Genomic DNA, 17126 nt, shown 5'->3' on the forward strand with positions numbered 1-17126 from the left:
ACTCCATGTGTATCAGAAGAGATCTGTGGTTGGGATGTGGGTGAAAACTGGGAACTGGTTTAACGACTAAATTGGGAGAAAAAAAGAAGAAAAGTATATGTATAAAAGTGTGTGGTCAGCAGGTGAGGAAATGTACCATATACTGAGCGATGAGCGATACTGTAGCTTCTTTGGGGGTGGGAGGTGTCAGCACTGACCAGATAGTGAGTCAACGACATACTGCACTCTAGGTCTGGAGACCTACAGTGCAGTAATGTACATTGCATGCCATGCACTCTCTTTCCCCTCAGCTTCCTGTCTCTATACTCTAAATAAAGCAAAGAGGGCCTAACATTTATCAAAATAAATTGATAAAAACAATTAATAATGCTATTGTTTTTAACTATGGATGTGTGGAACCCTGTACATGCACCTTCATTAGCCTGTAAACCTCGTAACACAGATTTGTTTAATTGGAATGCCAGTTAGAGAAGATAGAGTTTGCAGAGTTGCTTATCTGTCAGTAAATGTATTTTCACAATTGTTCAAAATGGAGGTATCAAACAAACAAATAAAGAATGGGGCCATGAAACAAAATTCATCCATGACATGGACTTATAAGGGTGACTGGTGGGCATGCATGACGCTTCAGCCTTTCTGTTCAATTTGTATCCCATATTACCCAACAGAAGACAGTGAAGCAGTGTTGGTATGCATAAAGTATGCATATGCATAAAAATGCAATTCATTAATGAATGAATCGAGTGGCAAAGTGAGTTTAACGTTAACGTTGTTTAATGCAAGGACTTTTCTGTTTGATGTAGGCTATGGGTTGTCAAGGCCAGAAAGTAGTTCTTTGCCACTTAAGCCTCTATCAGAGTCCAGGGTGAAGAGCTATTCACTTCACCGCGGTGTAGTTTTCTAGCTATCACCTAAGAATACATAACAAAGCCTATTTGATAGCTATAGGAAACTACAACGCGGTGAAGTGAATAGCTCTTCACCCTGGACTCTGATAGAGGCTTTAGTAGGCATTCCTGCATAACTTCCGGGTATGATGATGATGATGTCACACGCATACCCTCTATTGAGAAAGAATGTCAAGGACCTCCAAATGTATTAAAAATATTTTGTGCTAGGGACGGACCCCATGTAACATTTGCGTTGTTAAAACGTTTCAAAAATATTCAAAATGCCTCAAATAAAATCTGATTTGTTTGAAATTGGCAGATATCTGTCTCTTCCGGTCTTTCTCTCACACAGGCACACACACACTCTGTGTGTCATTAGATGAAGATAGATAGCTGTTCTGGGTCAGGACAGTGCGACCCGGGGCACCTGCTGCCCTGCGTCACTGACGGCAACACTGCACCAGATAATTTACGGGAGTGCCGAAAATAGCAGATCTACAAGCTCGCCACCCAGTGCTTGTAGATCGGCTATTTTCAGCATGTGACTTCTGCTTACTGTGTACACAGTACACAGTACACACACACACACACACACACACACACACACACACACACACACACACACACATACACAGAGGTGCACTCCAATTATAGTGTGATGAATCATAGTATCACTGTACAGTGTACACTAAATTACAGGGATCAAAATTAGAAGGCCAACAATATGAGGGGCCGTTTGGGCCAGAAATTGTGAAACACTTTTACACACACTAATGAGACAGTCTTATACGTACTACTGAAATGCTTTTACATTCAATATTGAGACACTTTGACACACGCTGTTGAGACACTCTTACATATACTAATGAAATGTTATACGCTCAATATTGAAACACTCTTACACTCACTACTGAAACACTCGTACATACATACATACTTTGTAAATCTATGCGCGTTCATATATGAAACCGTATACATACTCAAGTGAACACTTCCGCATGCATATGAGAAAAACATACACATACATATATACTTCTGTGCCATATACACATACATACAAAATTCTTGCACACATACAAGTTAAACGTTTATACATATATATCTGAAACACTCACACATTCACCCATGAAAACGCTGCATATATATTGCTGAACACTTGTACATTTACTACTGAATTTCTTGTATTTCACATGTGTTCATACGAGTAGCTTCAGTAGTATGTATGCATGAATTCAATATTATGTACACAAATAATTTCAATATAATGTATGAAAGAGTTCCACATGTATTCATAAAATACATTTCAGTCATATATATATAAGTCATTTCAATAGTATATATACATTATTTTAATAGCATGTATATATATAATTTAACTATTATGTATAAATAATCTCACATTTAATCATACAACTTTTCACTAGCACATATGCAAGAATTTTCACTAGTATTTGTATATATATCATTTAACTATTATGTATAAATAATCTCACATGTAATCACACAACTTTTCACTAGCACATATGCAAGAATTTCACTATCACAGGAAGGCAATTTCATCCTCACAGGAAGGTGCCAAAGTCATGTGACTTTCCTGGCTGCAGACTATGGCTGCAGACCACAGCTCCATCAGATGTAAACAACAGTTGCTACAGACATGGAGGTAGGTGAGGGCAAATCTATTATTATTATTATTATAGAATGATAGAATCTATTTAATAAACTAACGTTTTGTAAAGTGTTTTTTATCAGTTGTGTGTGAGAGTTTACTGTTAGCTAGCGAAATTAGCATTTTAGCTAAGTCTAGTTGCAGAGTTGGCTTAGCCTGCAGTGTTTACAAGCCATGGCTCTATCTGTCTACTATGGGGTCCCTCAGCATCGGCCGAGGGACCCCCCGGGGACCCCTGGAGCTCCGGGGACCCCCGCGGACCCCCTGGCGCCGCCGCAAAGGGGCCCCCCGGTACTGCAGCGCACATAAAAACCCATAACTCGGGCTAGGAGCGACCGTACGAGACGGGACCGGTACCCACGCGTCTGGCTCGGGGCCCCGGAGCCGGCCGTGGCAGAGCGCCACCCGGTGGCCGAACGCCGGTACTGCAGGCGGGTAAAAAAGGCTGTAACTCTGCCCCCAAGCCACCGGGAGAGACGGGGCTGGATGCGGGGGGGGGTCCCCGAGGGGTCCCCCACCCCGGGGACCCCCTGGAGCTCCGGGGACCCCCGCGGGCGCCGCCCAAAGGGGCTCCGAAAGGGCCCAAAAATAAGAGCGGCACTTTCATGGGAAATTCGGGACTTTGACCGTGCGGACCCCCTCCATGGGTGACGGGACCGGGGCAAACGTGACAGCACCGCCTGGTGGCGGCCCCCCGGTACTGCAGCGCACATAAAAACCCATAACTCGGGCTAGGAGCGACCGTTCGAGACGGGACTGGTACCCACGCGTCTGGCTCGGGGCCCCGGAGCCGGCGGCCGGCGGCCGAACGCCGGTACTGCAGGAGCTGGAGCTGGAGCTCGTAGATCGGCTACTTTTGGGTATTTCAGCCTATTTTCTACGGGCGCCGCGGGGAAACGCGGGGGTTCCCCGGGGTGGGGGACCCCCGGGGACCCCCCCGCAGCCGGCCCCGTCTCTCCCGGTGGCTCGGGGGCCTAGTTACGGCCTTTTTTACCTGCCTGCAGTACCGACGTTCGGCCGCCGGGTGGCACTCTGCCACGGCCGGCTCCGGGGCCCCGAGCCAGACGCGTGGGTACCAGTCCCGTCTCGAACGGTCGCTCCTAGCCCGAGTTATGGGTTTTTATGTGCGCTGCAGTACCGGGGGGGCGCCACCAGGCGGTGCCACCAGGCGGAGCTCCAGGGGTCCCCGAGGGGTCCCTCGGCCGATGCTGAGGGACCCCATAGTAGACAGATAGAGCCAAGGCTTGTAAACACTGCAGGCTAAGCCAACTCTGCAACTAGACTTAGCTAAAATGCTAATTTCGCTAGCTAACAGTAAACTCTCTTTACATCAAATAAAAACCAAAACCCTTAAGACACAACTGATAAAAAACACTTTACAAAACGTTAGTTTATTAAATAGATTCTATCATTCTATAATAATAATAATAGATTTGCCCTCACCTACCTCCATGTCTGTAGCAACTGTTGTTTACATCTGATGGAGCTGTGGTCTGCAGCCATAGTCTGCAGCCAGGAAAGTCACATGACTTTGGCACCTTCCTGTGAGGATGAAATTGCCTTCCTGTGATAGTGAAATTCTTGCATATGTGCTAGTGAAAAGTTGTGTGATTACATGTGAGATTATTTATACATAATAGTTAAATGATATATATACATGCTATTAAAATAATGTATATATACTAGTGAAAATTCTTGCATATGTGCTAGTGAAAAGTTGTATGATTAAATGTGAGATTATTTATACATAATAGTTAAATTATATATATACATGCTATTAAAATAATGTATATATACTAGGGATGCGAATCTCGACCACTGTGGCGATACGATACGCATCACGATACACTCCCAGCGATACGATATAATTGCGATACATTGAAATCTTGCCGATACGATACATCACGATACACCCCTGACCCCGATACGATGCGATATGATTCACGATATTTTGCGATACACCCCTGGTCCTTATGATGCGATACGATTCACGATTCGGTGCGATTCAACACAATGCAAAGGATTTATATTAAAGCCCATGTAAATTTCCCCCCCAAAAAATTACTAAAAATGCATTACATTTAATTTCCAAACAATTTATTGTTTCACTGTAGTACTAGGCTCTGTCTAACAATCCAACTTATTGAAATCTGGGAGAACACTCCTTGCTGGCTGGTAGAATTGTTTGATTAATACTATATCATTATATCATTATTATATATCATTACATCCTCAACAGGTGGTCAGGGACCCCTAGGGTCCTCAGAGTTATGTGAGGCGGCCAAATATTAATAGTTAGTTTTTACAGTAACCAATTGAACCCTAGCAAATAGCAACCCTATGGGGGAACATTAGCCAATACATTAACACTTATTGAGGGTTTAAGAGATAATAATTCATGGATTATAATGAATAACATAAATCCATCATATTAATAGAAAAGATAATGTGTGAACAAATAAACACAACATAGTAATGTATTAATGTCACTGATGATATAGTACTGTCAAACAAGTCTCTGACATGTTTTAATCTGCAACAGTTTTATATAATAGCCTACAGTAGTCTAAAATAGCCTACAGTGGGGGTCCCTGCTTGATCTCTCTCTTCTCAGTTAAGGATCCTTGACCTGTATTATTATTATATTGTATGAATATAATCTAGGATTTTGCCATTTCTAGTCAAAATGTTTCAAAACGTAGATATTTGAGTCACAACGCGTCGCGTTGCGAGCTTGTAGGTCTGCTATTTAGGTGCGTGCGCGACACCGCCGAGCTGCCAAGTATAAATCAGGCTCCAGCCTCTCTTTGCAGAGGGAAGCAGCAGCAGAAGAGTGTTCTGCCTGCTACAGTAACAAGTTGTGAAACAGTGTCAAATACTTTGTTTTAATCGCTAGCTGCACGCCCAGTATCGTTGTTGTAGTTCATACGTGTGTGTAGTTAAAGCGTGGAAGCTTCTGCTTTGTTTAAATCAATTCCGTCGCAGACTCGACAAGAAGAACAAACGGGTGTGGAATGTGGATCATAATATCACGCAGCGTGCTCCAGTCCAGTGACACAACAACGGATCACATCAGCGAACATTGGACAGGGATGTTATAAAGCTAAACGTGGTACTAATCCTGCATGTTTAACCAGTGGGCTCACGAATGCTGTCTGTCTGTCTGTCTGTCTGTCTGTCTGTCTGTCTGTCTGTCTGTCTCTGCATTCCGTCGGGTCGGGTGTTCACTGCGCTCCGCTGAGTAGAGCAGCTCAGTGCTGCTGTAAAAGACGCATCTGTCGCTACAAGTGCTTTTTGGGGGAGGGCTGATGGGGCATTCAATGCGCCTCGGAAACAGAGGATAGAATGAAATACTATTATGCAAAAACCGATCCAACCGTGGAATGTACCGATCCATACACTCACGATACGATACATCACGATTCCAGCCGTCAATTGTACCGATCCACCCTGAATGAACCGATTCACTCGTATCGCGCACGTTTGTATCGCGATTACGATCCGTACCGGTATATCTTCGCATCCCTAATATATACTATTGAAATGACTTATATATATATGACTGAAATGTATTTTATGAATACATGTGGAACTCTTTCATACATTATATTGAAATTATTTGTGTACATAATATTGAATTCATGCATACATACTACTGAAGCTACTCGTATGAACACATGTGAAATACAAGAAATTCAGTAGTAAATGTACACCTTCCTGTGAGGATGAAATTGCCTTCCTGTGATAGTGAAATTCTTGCATATGTGCTAGTGAAAAGTTGTGTGATTACATGTGAGATTATTTATACATAATAGTTAAATGATATATATACATGCTATTAAAATAATGTATATATACTAGTGAAAATTCTTGCATATGTGCTAGTGAAAAGTTGTATGATTAAATGTGAGATTATTTATACATAATAGTTAAATGATATATATACATGCTATTAAAATAATGTATATATACTAGGGATGCGAAATGTATTTTATGAATACATGTGGAACTCTTTCATACATTATATTGAAATTATTTGTGTACATAATATTGAATTCATGCATACATACTACTGAAGCTACTCGTATGAACACATGTGAAATACAAGAAATTCAGTAGTAAATGTACAAGTGTTCAGCAATATATATGCAGCGTTTTCATGGGTGAATGTGTGAGTGTTTCAGATATATATGTATAAACGTTTAACTTGTATGTGTGCAAGAATTTTGTATGTATGTGTATATGGCACAGAAGTATATATGTATGTGTATGTTTTTCTCATATGCATGCGGAAGTGTTCACTTGAGTATGTATACGGTTTCATATATGAACGCGCATAGATTTACAAAGTATGTATGTATGTACGAGTGTTTCAGTAGTCAGTGTAAGAGTGTTTCAATATTGAGCGTATAACATTTCATTAGTATATGTAAGAGTGTCTCAACAGCGTGTGTCAAAGTGTCTCAATATTGAATGTAAAAGCATTTCAGTAGTACGTATAAGACTGTCTCATTAGTGTGTGTAAAAGTGTTTCACAATTTCTGGCCCAAACGGCCCCTCATACAACAAAGGTTAACTATTCATTACACGTTGAAATCCACTGACTTTTCTTTAGAACTGTGACTTTTCACCACTTGAAACTGAAATATCTTAATTAATCCACACACTGTTAACTAGCATTGATACAATATTTAGTTCATTAATGTTCAAAAGTATACTTGTCACATAAGAATGGGAGCTTCACATGATTTGAAGGAAATTACTTAAGAACTGTTGGTACAGCCTTACAGGGATGTCCATTTCATGAAAACAACTTTGATCATTTTTTACAAAATTAACCTTGTTTTGCTGCCTGGAATACAGTATGCTAAGTTCTCACTTTTCACTTCAAAGAGAATGATAACTAAATGCAATCATGTATACTATATGCCAGCCAATGTGTTGATACTATATGCCAGCCAATGACATTTGTTGACTTGAACATTTGGCAAAACGGAAATACACTCTTGTAATGTAGTGGGCCAGACCGGCAGCTGGACAAAGATCAGCAGGGTAAAGAATGAGTTAACACAACACAATGCTTTGACAGTTAAGTGCCTTTGAGCAGCAATACCCCCCTCCCATTCAACACACACACACACACACACACACACACACACACACACACACACACACACACACACACACACACACACACACACACACACACACACACATACATCAATTGTGGGGACATTACATAGACTTCCATTCATTTTTATGCAAGTCCTGTGGCCTTACCCTAACCTCTATCCCTAAACCTAACCCCTAACCCTAACCTTAACCCTAAACCTAACCCTAACCCTAACCCTAAACCTAAACCTTACACTAACCCTAACCGTTGTGGGGACCTACTATTTTGTCCCCACACTGTCAGAGGTCCCCTGCAGTTGACTGTGTGAACATGCGTTTAGTCCCCATAAGTATAGCTAGACAAACACACACACACACACACACACACACACACACACACACACACACACACACACACACACACACACACACACACACGTACTGTGCGTGCGTGCGTGCGTGCGTGCGTGCGTGCGTGCGTGCGTGCGTGCGTATGCATGCAAGAGAGAGAGAGAGAGAGACAGAGCTGTGTGAGCATGTACTGTACATTAAAGCATGTTTCCTTCGCACGCATACGTCCCTGTCCAGTTGAGGATCGCTTAATGAATGACAACACTGAGCAGCTGAAGACGTCCATTCTCACATCCTTAATAATAACCCCTGACTTATATATGTGGCTCTTTAAGCACACGCCACAGAGTGCTGTCCAAAAATACATTGCACATCTATTCACCCTTCCTTCCATCCATCCATCCTCATCCATCCATCCTCATCCATCCACCCACCCATCCACCCATCCATCCATCCATCCATCCATTGTCATGAGTCAGTCACCCAAAACAGCAAAGGGACCCCCATGGCACAGAAACTGTGTGTGTGTGTGTGTGTGTGTGTGTGTGTGTGTGTGTGTGTGTGTGTGTGTGTGTGTGTGTGTGTGTGTGTGTGTGTGTGTGTGTGTGTGTGTGTGTGTGTGTGTGTGACTGTGTGTGTCACTGGGCTTTTCTCCCTTGGCAGATCCCACCAATCTGAAAATAATGTCCACGTGTTCGTGTTGAGTACATGACAGAGGCAAGCTGAAACAATGTTTTGTTTTCAGTGTTATATTTATGTATGTCGCAAAATGATTGATACTAGTTAGGAATTAAACTGTGTTCAAATGGAACCAAGTGGACGTACCAAACCTGACACAAACGCTGTCTGGCATGAGAATGCATACACACACAAAAAAAAGAAGTAAATTGCACTCATATGGGGCACAACAGCAGTGTTACAACAATGTCTAACACTTCAAATGGACTTGATAGTCATCTTGATAGGCTCTGATAGGACTAGATTTTCAGGTTGTGCAGCAGCCTGAAAATCTAGTATACAGTAGCTTAAACTGGGTTAAAAGACATTCTGTTGTATGTCAGTAAATGATTGATATAAATGATTGATAGTTAATCATTGTTAAAGGTAGCTTGCAATCCAGACTTTGGCGTTTTCTTGGTTGTTTTGTTTTGAGAATAAAAGTGGAAAAAAAAGAAAGAAAATAAAACGCCTTGCAAGCGCCTCATCTAGATTCCAGGCTAATGTGCTGTAAGGTTAAAACGTTAAAGCTCTCTCTTCTCATATCATTGATTATAGAGTGTTTGTTCAGTAACATGGGGTCTTCCCATCTCTCCAGCTCCTTTCGTTTACACTAAAAAGGAAATGCATTTTCAGGTGTTACACCAATTTCATCTTATAGCTTCAATATTATAGTGTTCCAGGTTCATTTGTTCGTTTGTTTGTTTGTTTGATCACCTCCAATTTCACTTGTTTATCAAGTAGATGGTCCTCATACATATCTGTAATAGGTCCAGGTGATGCCATGCAGCACATGTGTCCCCCAGCAACGTCTGGGAGTGCAACATGGAATTACCAGTTGAAGACAGGGCCGGACTGGGACATAAATTCGGCCCTGGCCCACCACAACAGGCAAGAATCGAACATAGAAGATCTATAAGCCCACAATGCGTCGAGGCAGCGATGCGCTGTGGGCTTGTATCAGCTGTTCAATATTTGGGTGGGACTCCTGGGCCACAGTAGCCTGGGATTGGGCTTATAGGCCAGTATTCACCCTTATAGTGCCAGAAAGCTGAACTAGTACATGTACAGCACCTGTACAGTAGACAATGCTAATCTATTAGTTATTAAAACACGTTCATAACAGTCTTAATTCAATCATTGTGTGTCACCATATACAGTAAGTGACATATATGTAAACACGCGGTAACAATACTATTTACAAGAAATAGGTGTGGGTGAAAGTTTTATCATACCATGCAAAAGCAGTGTACTGTAGCTGTCCCTCTCACAGACAAAGCCTCTCACTCCTACTTAAAGGTACAGTAGGGTAAGTGACTTTCTTTGGTTAAAATAAGTGTTTAATAGCTCTATATTCTGATAGTTCGCATTGCTAGACTGTTTGTTCAGTAGCAGGAGTCTCCATGTCTCTCCAGCTCTTTGTTAAACAGAAGATGCATTTTCATACCAATTTCATCAAATCAGGATAGAGTTCTCAGTCAGGATAAAGTGAAATTAGAAGCGATGACACAAAGAAAGGAGCAGACAAAATTGGACCTGGAACACTATAAAAACAATTCTGATAAATGGGTACCCTCTCCTGATTGGCTGAACATTTGTCACCTACCTGAAAATGTATTTTCTGTTTATTAAAGAGCAGAAGAGACAGGGAGACCCCTGGTTCTGAACAAACACTCTATGATTGAGTGTGTGTAACAACATTTTTACATACATCAATAATATAATTTCTGCCATCAGGCAACAATCAACACCTACTTGTAATGCGCAGGTCGTACAAGTTGACACACAGTCGGGTTCGGGTACGGTTAAGATGCAATTACCATGGGTTAGGGCAGGTGGGTCAACCCCCAAAGGCATGACTAACACCTACGTAAACTAAAAACCCAAAATTAAGACAAAGTATACACACAATGCAGTGCCAAACATTATACCTGCAATGTCACATTCTGCCCCTTACAGAGTCCTGGGTAGCCCACCTGGCCTGGAGGAGATAAGCGCTCCATTGTGTGCTGCTTTGTTGTTATCTATGTACCTACAGTACCTTGCATAGGTTTAAAACAAGGCAGCTTGTCAATCTTTTGGTAGAGGTGCAACAGTGGCTGGACTAACCCAGTGACCTCAGCAATAAACATATATATATACCTAACCAATTCCATTTCATCTGATAACAAGCTGTCTTGACTGGCAAAGATTACAACAGCAATGCAGTACATGAAATAAGTTCCCAAAAATGACACCATGATCACGCAGATGATGGCGAATGCTCTCCTCTTCATGTTGTTGTCCTTCGTCTCCCCCGGCGCAGGTTGTTTCAGAGCCCTGAGAACGGCAAGGCTGCACAACAGCATCACTGACATGAAGAATAGGCATTCACCCAAATGAACATATATATGTATCTCGTCATCACCCAACCACATGTATAACAGTGAAACTCCAATGATGACCAACCAGGCCAACACAGAGCAAGTCACCTTGTACCTGAGGGGTTTGTACTTGAGGAACTGTACTGGGTGCACCACTGCCATGAATCGCTCTACACAGATACAGCTCTGGAAGGTGGCTCGGCCTGTGTACAGAAAGCCACCGAGGAAGCAGTAGAAGGGGCACCTCTTTAATTCCTTGATCCAAAGGAGAAGGAAACACAAGCTGAAGAGGATCTCGCAAACGCTCAGATTGAGTGTGAAGAACTCTGAGGCCATTGTGCCAGCTGCTCCGGATAACACCAGCCACAGAATGCAGCCATTGAAGGGGACTGCCAGGACCATGTTGACTGCTGTGCTGGAGATGTGTAAGATCTCAAGGGTTCTGTTATGGAAGGAGGACTCGTGTGACAAGTTCATTTTCCCGGAGCTTTGAACCGAGTCCACTCTCTTTGTAGTTTCACAATTCAGCAAAAGTCTTTTGGGTGAGACGGACAAATGAACAGACAGAGGAGAGTAAAAGACAGAGAGATGGAGACAAAGACAGAGAAATCAAAACTCAACTACACCATAATACTAAATGAAAACACCATAGTAGGGCTGAGCAATATAGGTCAAATCAAATATCACAGTGTTTTAGCCCAAATACATCAACATTGTTACTTACTGTGACAATAATATTGTATTGTGACGAATCCGAATCTGTTTTGTTTGTCACATCACAGTTTTACAGGCGTATGCAACGGGTGAAATTATTTTCTTGTGCAAGCGTTTTAATTTCTTTTTATTCCATGAGAAGAGAGGGGATAGAGGAAAGGTGAGAGCAAAGAGGTTCCCTTTGCCACAGGCTCACAATGCACCACAGTGCTTATAAGTGATTAAAACCAGGAAAAGACAACACTTACGCTATATCATAATAATACATAAATATGATATCCAAAATCCTACACAATATCTAGTCAAAATATTTATATAATATCAATATATTGCCCAGCCCTAACTCACACATAATGATAAAAAATTGCAATCAGACCTTGACCTGCGAATTAAGTCCTCTTGTCATCTGCTGTCCACACATGAAATGTACCACCTTTTGAAGGCTGGATATGCAAATAGTTCTCATATTCTGACAGGGCATCAGACACAATTTGAAAACTCTGCGGCGTTAAGTAAGTAAGTAAATGTTATTTGTATAGCACTTGTTTTGTTTTGTATAGCTCTCATGCCGTGCGGAAGGGCATTCCAGAGTCTGGGCGCTACAGACTGAAAAGCTCTATCACTTTTGGTGATTAGTCTGGTTCGAGGAATGACCAGTAGACCCTGGTCAGCAGACCTTAGGGTCCTGCTGGGCACATATGGTTCTAGCAGGTCTGTCAGATAGTCAGGTGCTTGGCCATGCAAGGCTCTAAAAGTGAGCACCAGGACCTTGAACTGAACTCTAAAATTTACCGGAAGCCAGTGCAAGGAGGCCAGAATTTGGTGTAATGTGACACCTTCTGCTGGACCTAGTTAACAGCCTTGCTGCAGTATTTTGGGTGAACTGAAGGAAGTTTTATTGAGGCAGGTGAGAACTGAGTTGCAATAATCAAGGCGAGATGAAACAAAGGCATGGATAATCTTTTCTAGGTTTTTCAATGTTCCTAAGGTGGAAAAAACAGGTGCTCGTCAGCGACTTTATGTGCGAGTCAAGGTTCATGGCCTGATCAAACTTAATAATCTATCTATAAATGCGAGAAGTCTCTGCGTGTCTGTAATCCGCGTATCTCGAGAACCGTTCGTCCCACAGGCTTCAGATTCGGCACGCGCGTTCCCCGCCGCGGCGCGGAGTGCAGTGCCGGGCCTCGACCCGACCCGACGCGCGGTTTTCCGAAACCGGCCCGAAACGTTCGGAATATCCTTATGCGGAGCTGATTGTTGACATCAGGCTGTTCCGGAGGAAATCGGCGCAAGCGCTGACTCATTGTGACATCACTCATAAAAGGCTCTGACATCACGTACGCCACATGAGTCAACAAAAAATCTCTGAATATCTCCATATATAGCATATATGGGCATAAAAGGGCATAAAGGGACACAGACAGACGGATACAGAGATCTCCATAAATGGGCATAAAATGGACGCAAATGGCATATATGGGCATAAAATTTACGCAGAATCACAAAGATCTCCATATACGGGCATAAAGGGACACAGACAGACAGATACAGAGATCTCCATATATGGGCATGAAATGGACGCAAATAGACAGATATCTCCATATATGGGCATATATGGGCATACAATGGACCCAGAACTATATCTGCAGTGATCTCCATATATGGACATAAAATGGACGCTGACAGACAGACAGACAGATAACAGATATCTCCATATATGGGCATAAATGGACACAGGCAAACAGATGGTCAAAATGGGTCCTATGACAACAGGTATAATGGGGTTTGCATTAAAGGGCGGGGCATTCATTCCCTATTTACATCGTTCCCGAGTTGGCCAGGTCGCCGACTAGACGCTAATAATAATATCTGGGACTTATATAACGCTTTTCTGAGTACTCAAAGACGCTTTACATTTGGGCCTACGGGGGCTAGGGGGAGGGGAAGCTAAGAGCAACAACTTTATTAGGAAAAATAATCAAGAAAAGAGTACAAAAGAGATAAAACATACAACAATAAAACAAGAGTTAAAAATGTTCAACTGGGGAAGGCGATTTGGAACAGGTGGGTTTTCAAGGCAGTTTTGAAGGCAGGGAGGGAGGGGGCATCTCTGATGGGCTTGGGGAGTTCATTCCAGAGGGTGGGGCCGGCTACAGGTTTTTTTCTTTGCATTGGGGACCTTAAGGAGGCCATCCTCACTGGACCTGAGGGAGCGTGTTGGGACATATGGTTCGAGGAGGTCGGAGAGGTAGGGGGGAGCCAGGTTGTGCAGAGCCTTGTAGGTGGTGAGGAGTAGTTTGAAGTGGATACGTTGTTTGACGGGGAGCCAGTGGAGGTCATGGAGGACTGGTGTGATATGGTCTCTGAAGCGGGTGCTGGTGAGGAGGCGTGCCCCCAAGGTTCCTGATGTTGGAGCTTACATTATTTGTGAGGGACCCCATGGAGCCAGCCACCCTTGCTGCAATGTCATCTGAAGCTACAATAAGTATCTCAGTTTTAGCCTCATTCAATTGGAGGAAATATATTGAAGAACATATAGAGAACACACAGAAGAACATATTGCTGTCACTTACTGTCATGAAGCAGACAGTCGCCCCATGATGCATATACTAGATAGATAGAACTTACTAAAACTAGGACCTTGCCCGGGTATGTGCACAGTATATGAGGGATTGAATGTAGGAGTAATGTTGGAGAACCCAGACGTATCAGTGATCTCCAGATTTGGGCATTGTATCAGAATGCGGATGTTACCATTGCGGTGACGCATGCGCAGTACTGGCGGTGGTATCAGTGATGTCAGAAATGTGGGCACTGTTTCACCCGTTTATGCCCATGGTATTCTGTATCCTATATGCCCATATATGGTATTCCGTGTCCAGGCCAGTATGCGACATCAGTACTATGACGTCACGTCAGAGTACTGTAGACAGACGGCAGACGTCTGGTGGCTCTCTTCTAGCTCCACCATCAGGCTGATTTTTACAAAACAAAATTTTGGACACTGCTCCTACAGATTTTGGCCTAAAAATCACGCAAAGCGGTACACAGTCTCTTTAAAGTCATGTCTGTCCTATTTCCCATATTCCCTCCTGATTGGCTATGATTGCCTTCTAAAGTTTACGCATGCGACGTGACGGTCACTTATCTCCCGATTAGGGAGTCTTACTAGTAGTAGATGTGACTAAAAGTATTACGCATTTTCGTCCAAAAGACACACATCCCACACCCAAAAGCCACAGAAAATGCAGACTGAGTAGTTACAGAGGTAAAGCAGCAAATTAATTATTTAGCAGCTAAAGAATTCATTTAAGCTCAGTTTAGCCTCCAAAGTGGTTCACTATTTATAAGAGGGTGATTTCAGCAAAGGTGTGCACATGGCTGAGGCCAGCTGAGTCAAACAAAAACAAACACACATAATCAACAAATGGAAAAGTGCTCATGTAAGTGTACACTGAAATGCAAAGTGTCTTTATGTCCCTGTCAACTGATGTTGATGCAGGCTGTCAACCTTATTCAAAGTAGTAGATTGATGATGCTTCAACCTGATAAATGTGTCTGAATGTTCTAAATCGATGAGAGCATAAACTTGATGCATTAGTATTACATTTTCATGTAACCAAATGTTACTCTACTTTTTGAAGTCAGGGTTAGTGTTATGCATTAACATGTTTAAGTGGTTTAACTTAAACTATTATTAACTATTATGCAGGTTCTATGTTCCCCACTTACCACCTAAACCTAACCTTAACCCTATAACCTCAGTATAACTAACGCTGCTAACCTGCCAACGCTGGTGAATGCTAACCTGGTGAAATGCTAACCTGGTGAAATGCTAACCTGCCGACGCTGGTGAATTTTGACCTGTTGAATGTTAACCTGGGGAACATAGAACCTGGGGAACATAGGTGATGGAAAGATTATTATATTCCATATGAATAGACAGTTTCCCCCAAAATATTAAAGTACTCGCACACAAGAAATGAGTCCACACACTGTGTAAGTCCGTTTTCTGTTATTTGTAATGAAAGAATAGTTCATAGTTCAAATTGTACAGTACAGCAAGTACGTTCACCCATCGTTGCTTTTCTGACTAATAGACAGTTGACATGGTTTTATATAGTTACTTTAACAGTATGATGTAATAGGTGACCGTGGTCACCTCATCGGCTGACCTGACCTTTATCAGTGGTCAGAACACAACAGAATTGTTGACAGAGTTCAATCTTGTTGTTGACAGCTTCCTGCCGTCACTCCATAAGGCTTAAAGATGGTTTGCCAGTTAAATATCAGGCCTTGTACAGTGTCAAGGCTGTAACAGGGTTTGTTTTGGAACACGGAGTGGCAAACAGCACAATCAAAGAATTATGATATTTGACCGTTATACACAAATTGGTACACACTAAATATTATATTAATAATATTAACCCATCAATAGGGAGGACCCCGAAGAAGCTATGTAGCAATCTGCTGCCACTGGCTCTCTAGCTATGAAGCAACGTTATTGGTTGCATCTATGGCAGTGGTTTGGGTGCATAATCTTTGATAAACCTGCTGGCACAATATCCATCATAAACAGCATTCTATCGAACGTTGGGCTCCAGCTTGCCTCCCAGTGTGAGGAATGACGTACAATTCCTTTCCTTCTTTGCCTTTATCTGTGGTTCTCAAACCTTTACATGTTAAGGACCCCCATTTGTGCAGTCTTTGCTGTAGTTTACTACAGAGACTGTCCACATGTGTATTCCAATTTAGTGAGTTGTCAATACAAATGCCCAAGTATTTATATGAGAAGACCTGTGAGATGGTCGCAGGCCGGGAACATATATATGTTCCCCAGGTTCTATGTCCCCCACTTTCTTACCACCTAAACCTACCCCTAACCCTAACCATAACCTCACTAAACTAATGCTGTGAGGTGGGGAACATAGAACCTGGGGAACATAGAACCTGGGGAACATAGGTTGGACCCCCGCAGGCCTGTGGTCAACCAATACTCATAAGGTCAAACACCATCTCCTGTGTCTTCCTAATGTTGAGAACAAGGTGGTTGCCATCACACCATTTTATAAACCTCTGTATCTCTAAAAAAGTAAGCTAAATCCCTATCCTCATACAGAAGGGCTATTGCTATGCCAGTATCATCCGAGAATTTTATAATGTAATTATTCGGGTTACCACTTCTACACTCATTTGTGTACAAAGTAAAAAGGACAGGTGAGCTAACGCAGCCCTGAAGTGCTCCAGTACTCAAGGTTCTGGGCTCTGACGTAGTACCATTCACACAGACCTTTTGTGTACATTCAGTTA

This window comes from Nannobrachium achirus, assembly GCF_963921795.1.
Source record: "Nannobrachium achirus genome assembly, chromosome: 5".
NCBI lineage: Eukaryota > Metazoa > Chordata > Actinopteri > Myctophiformes > Myctophidae > Nannobrachium > Nannobrachium achirus.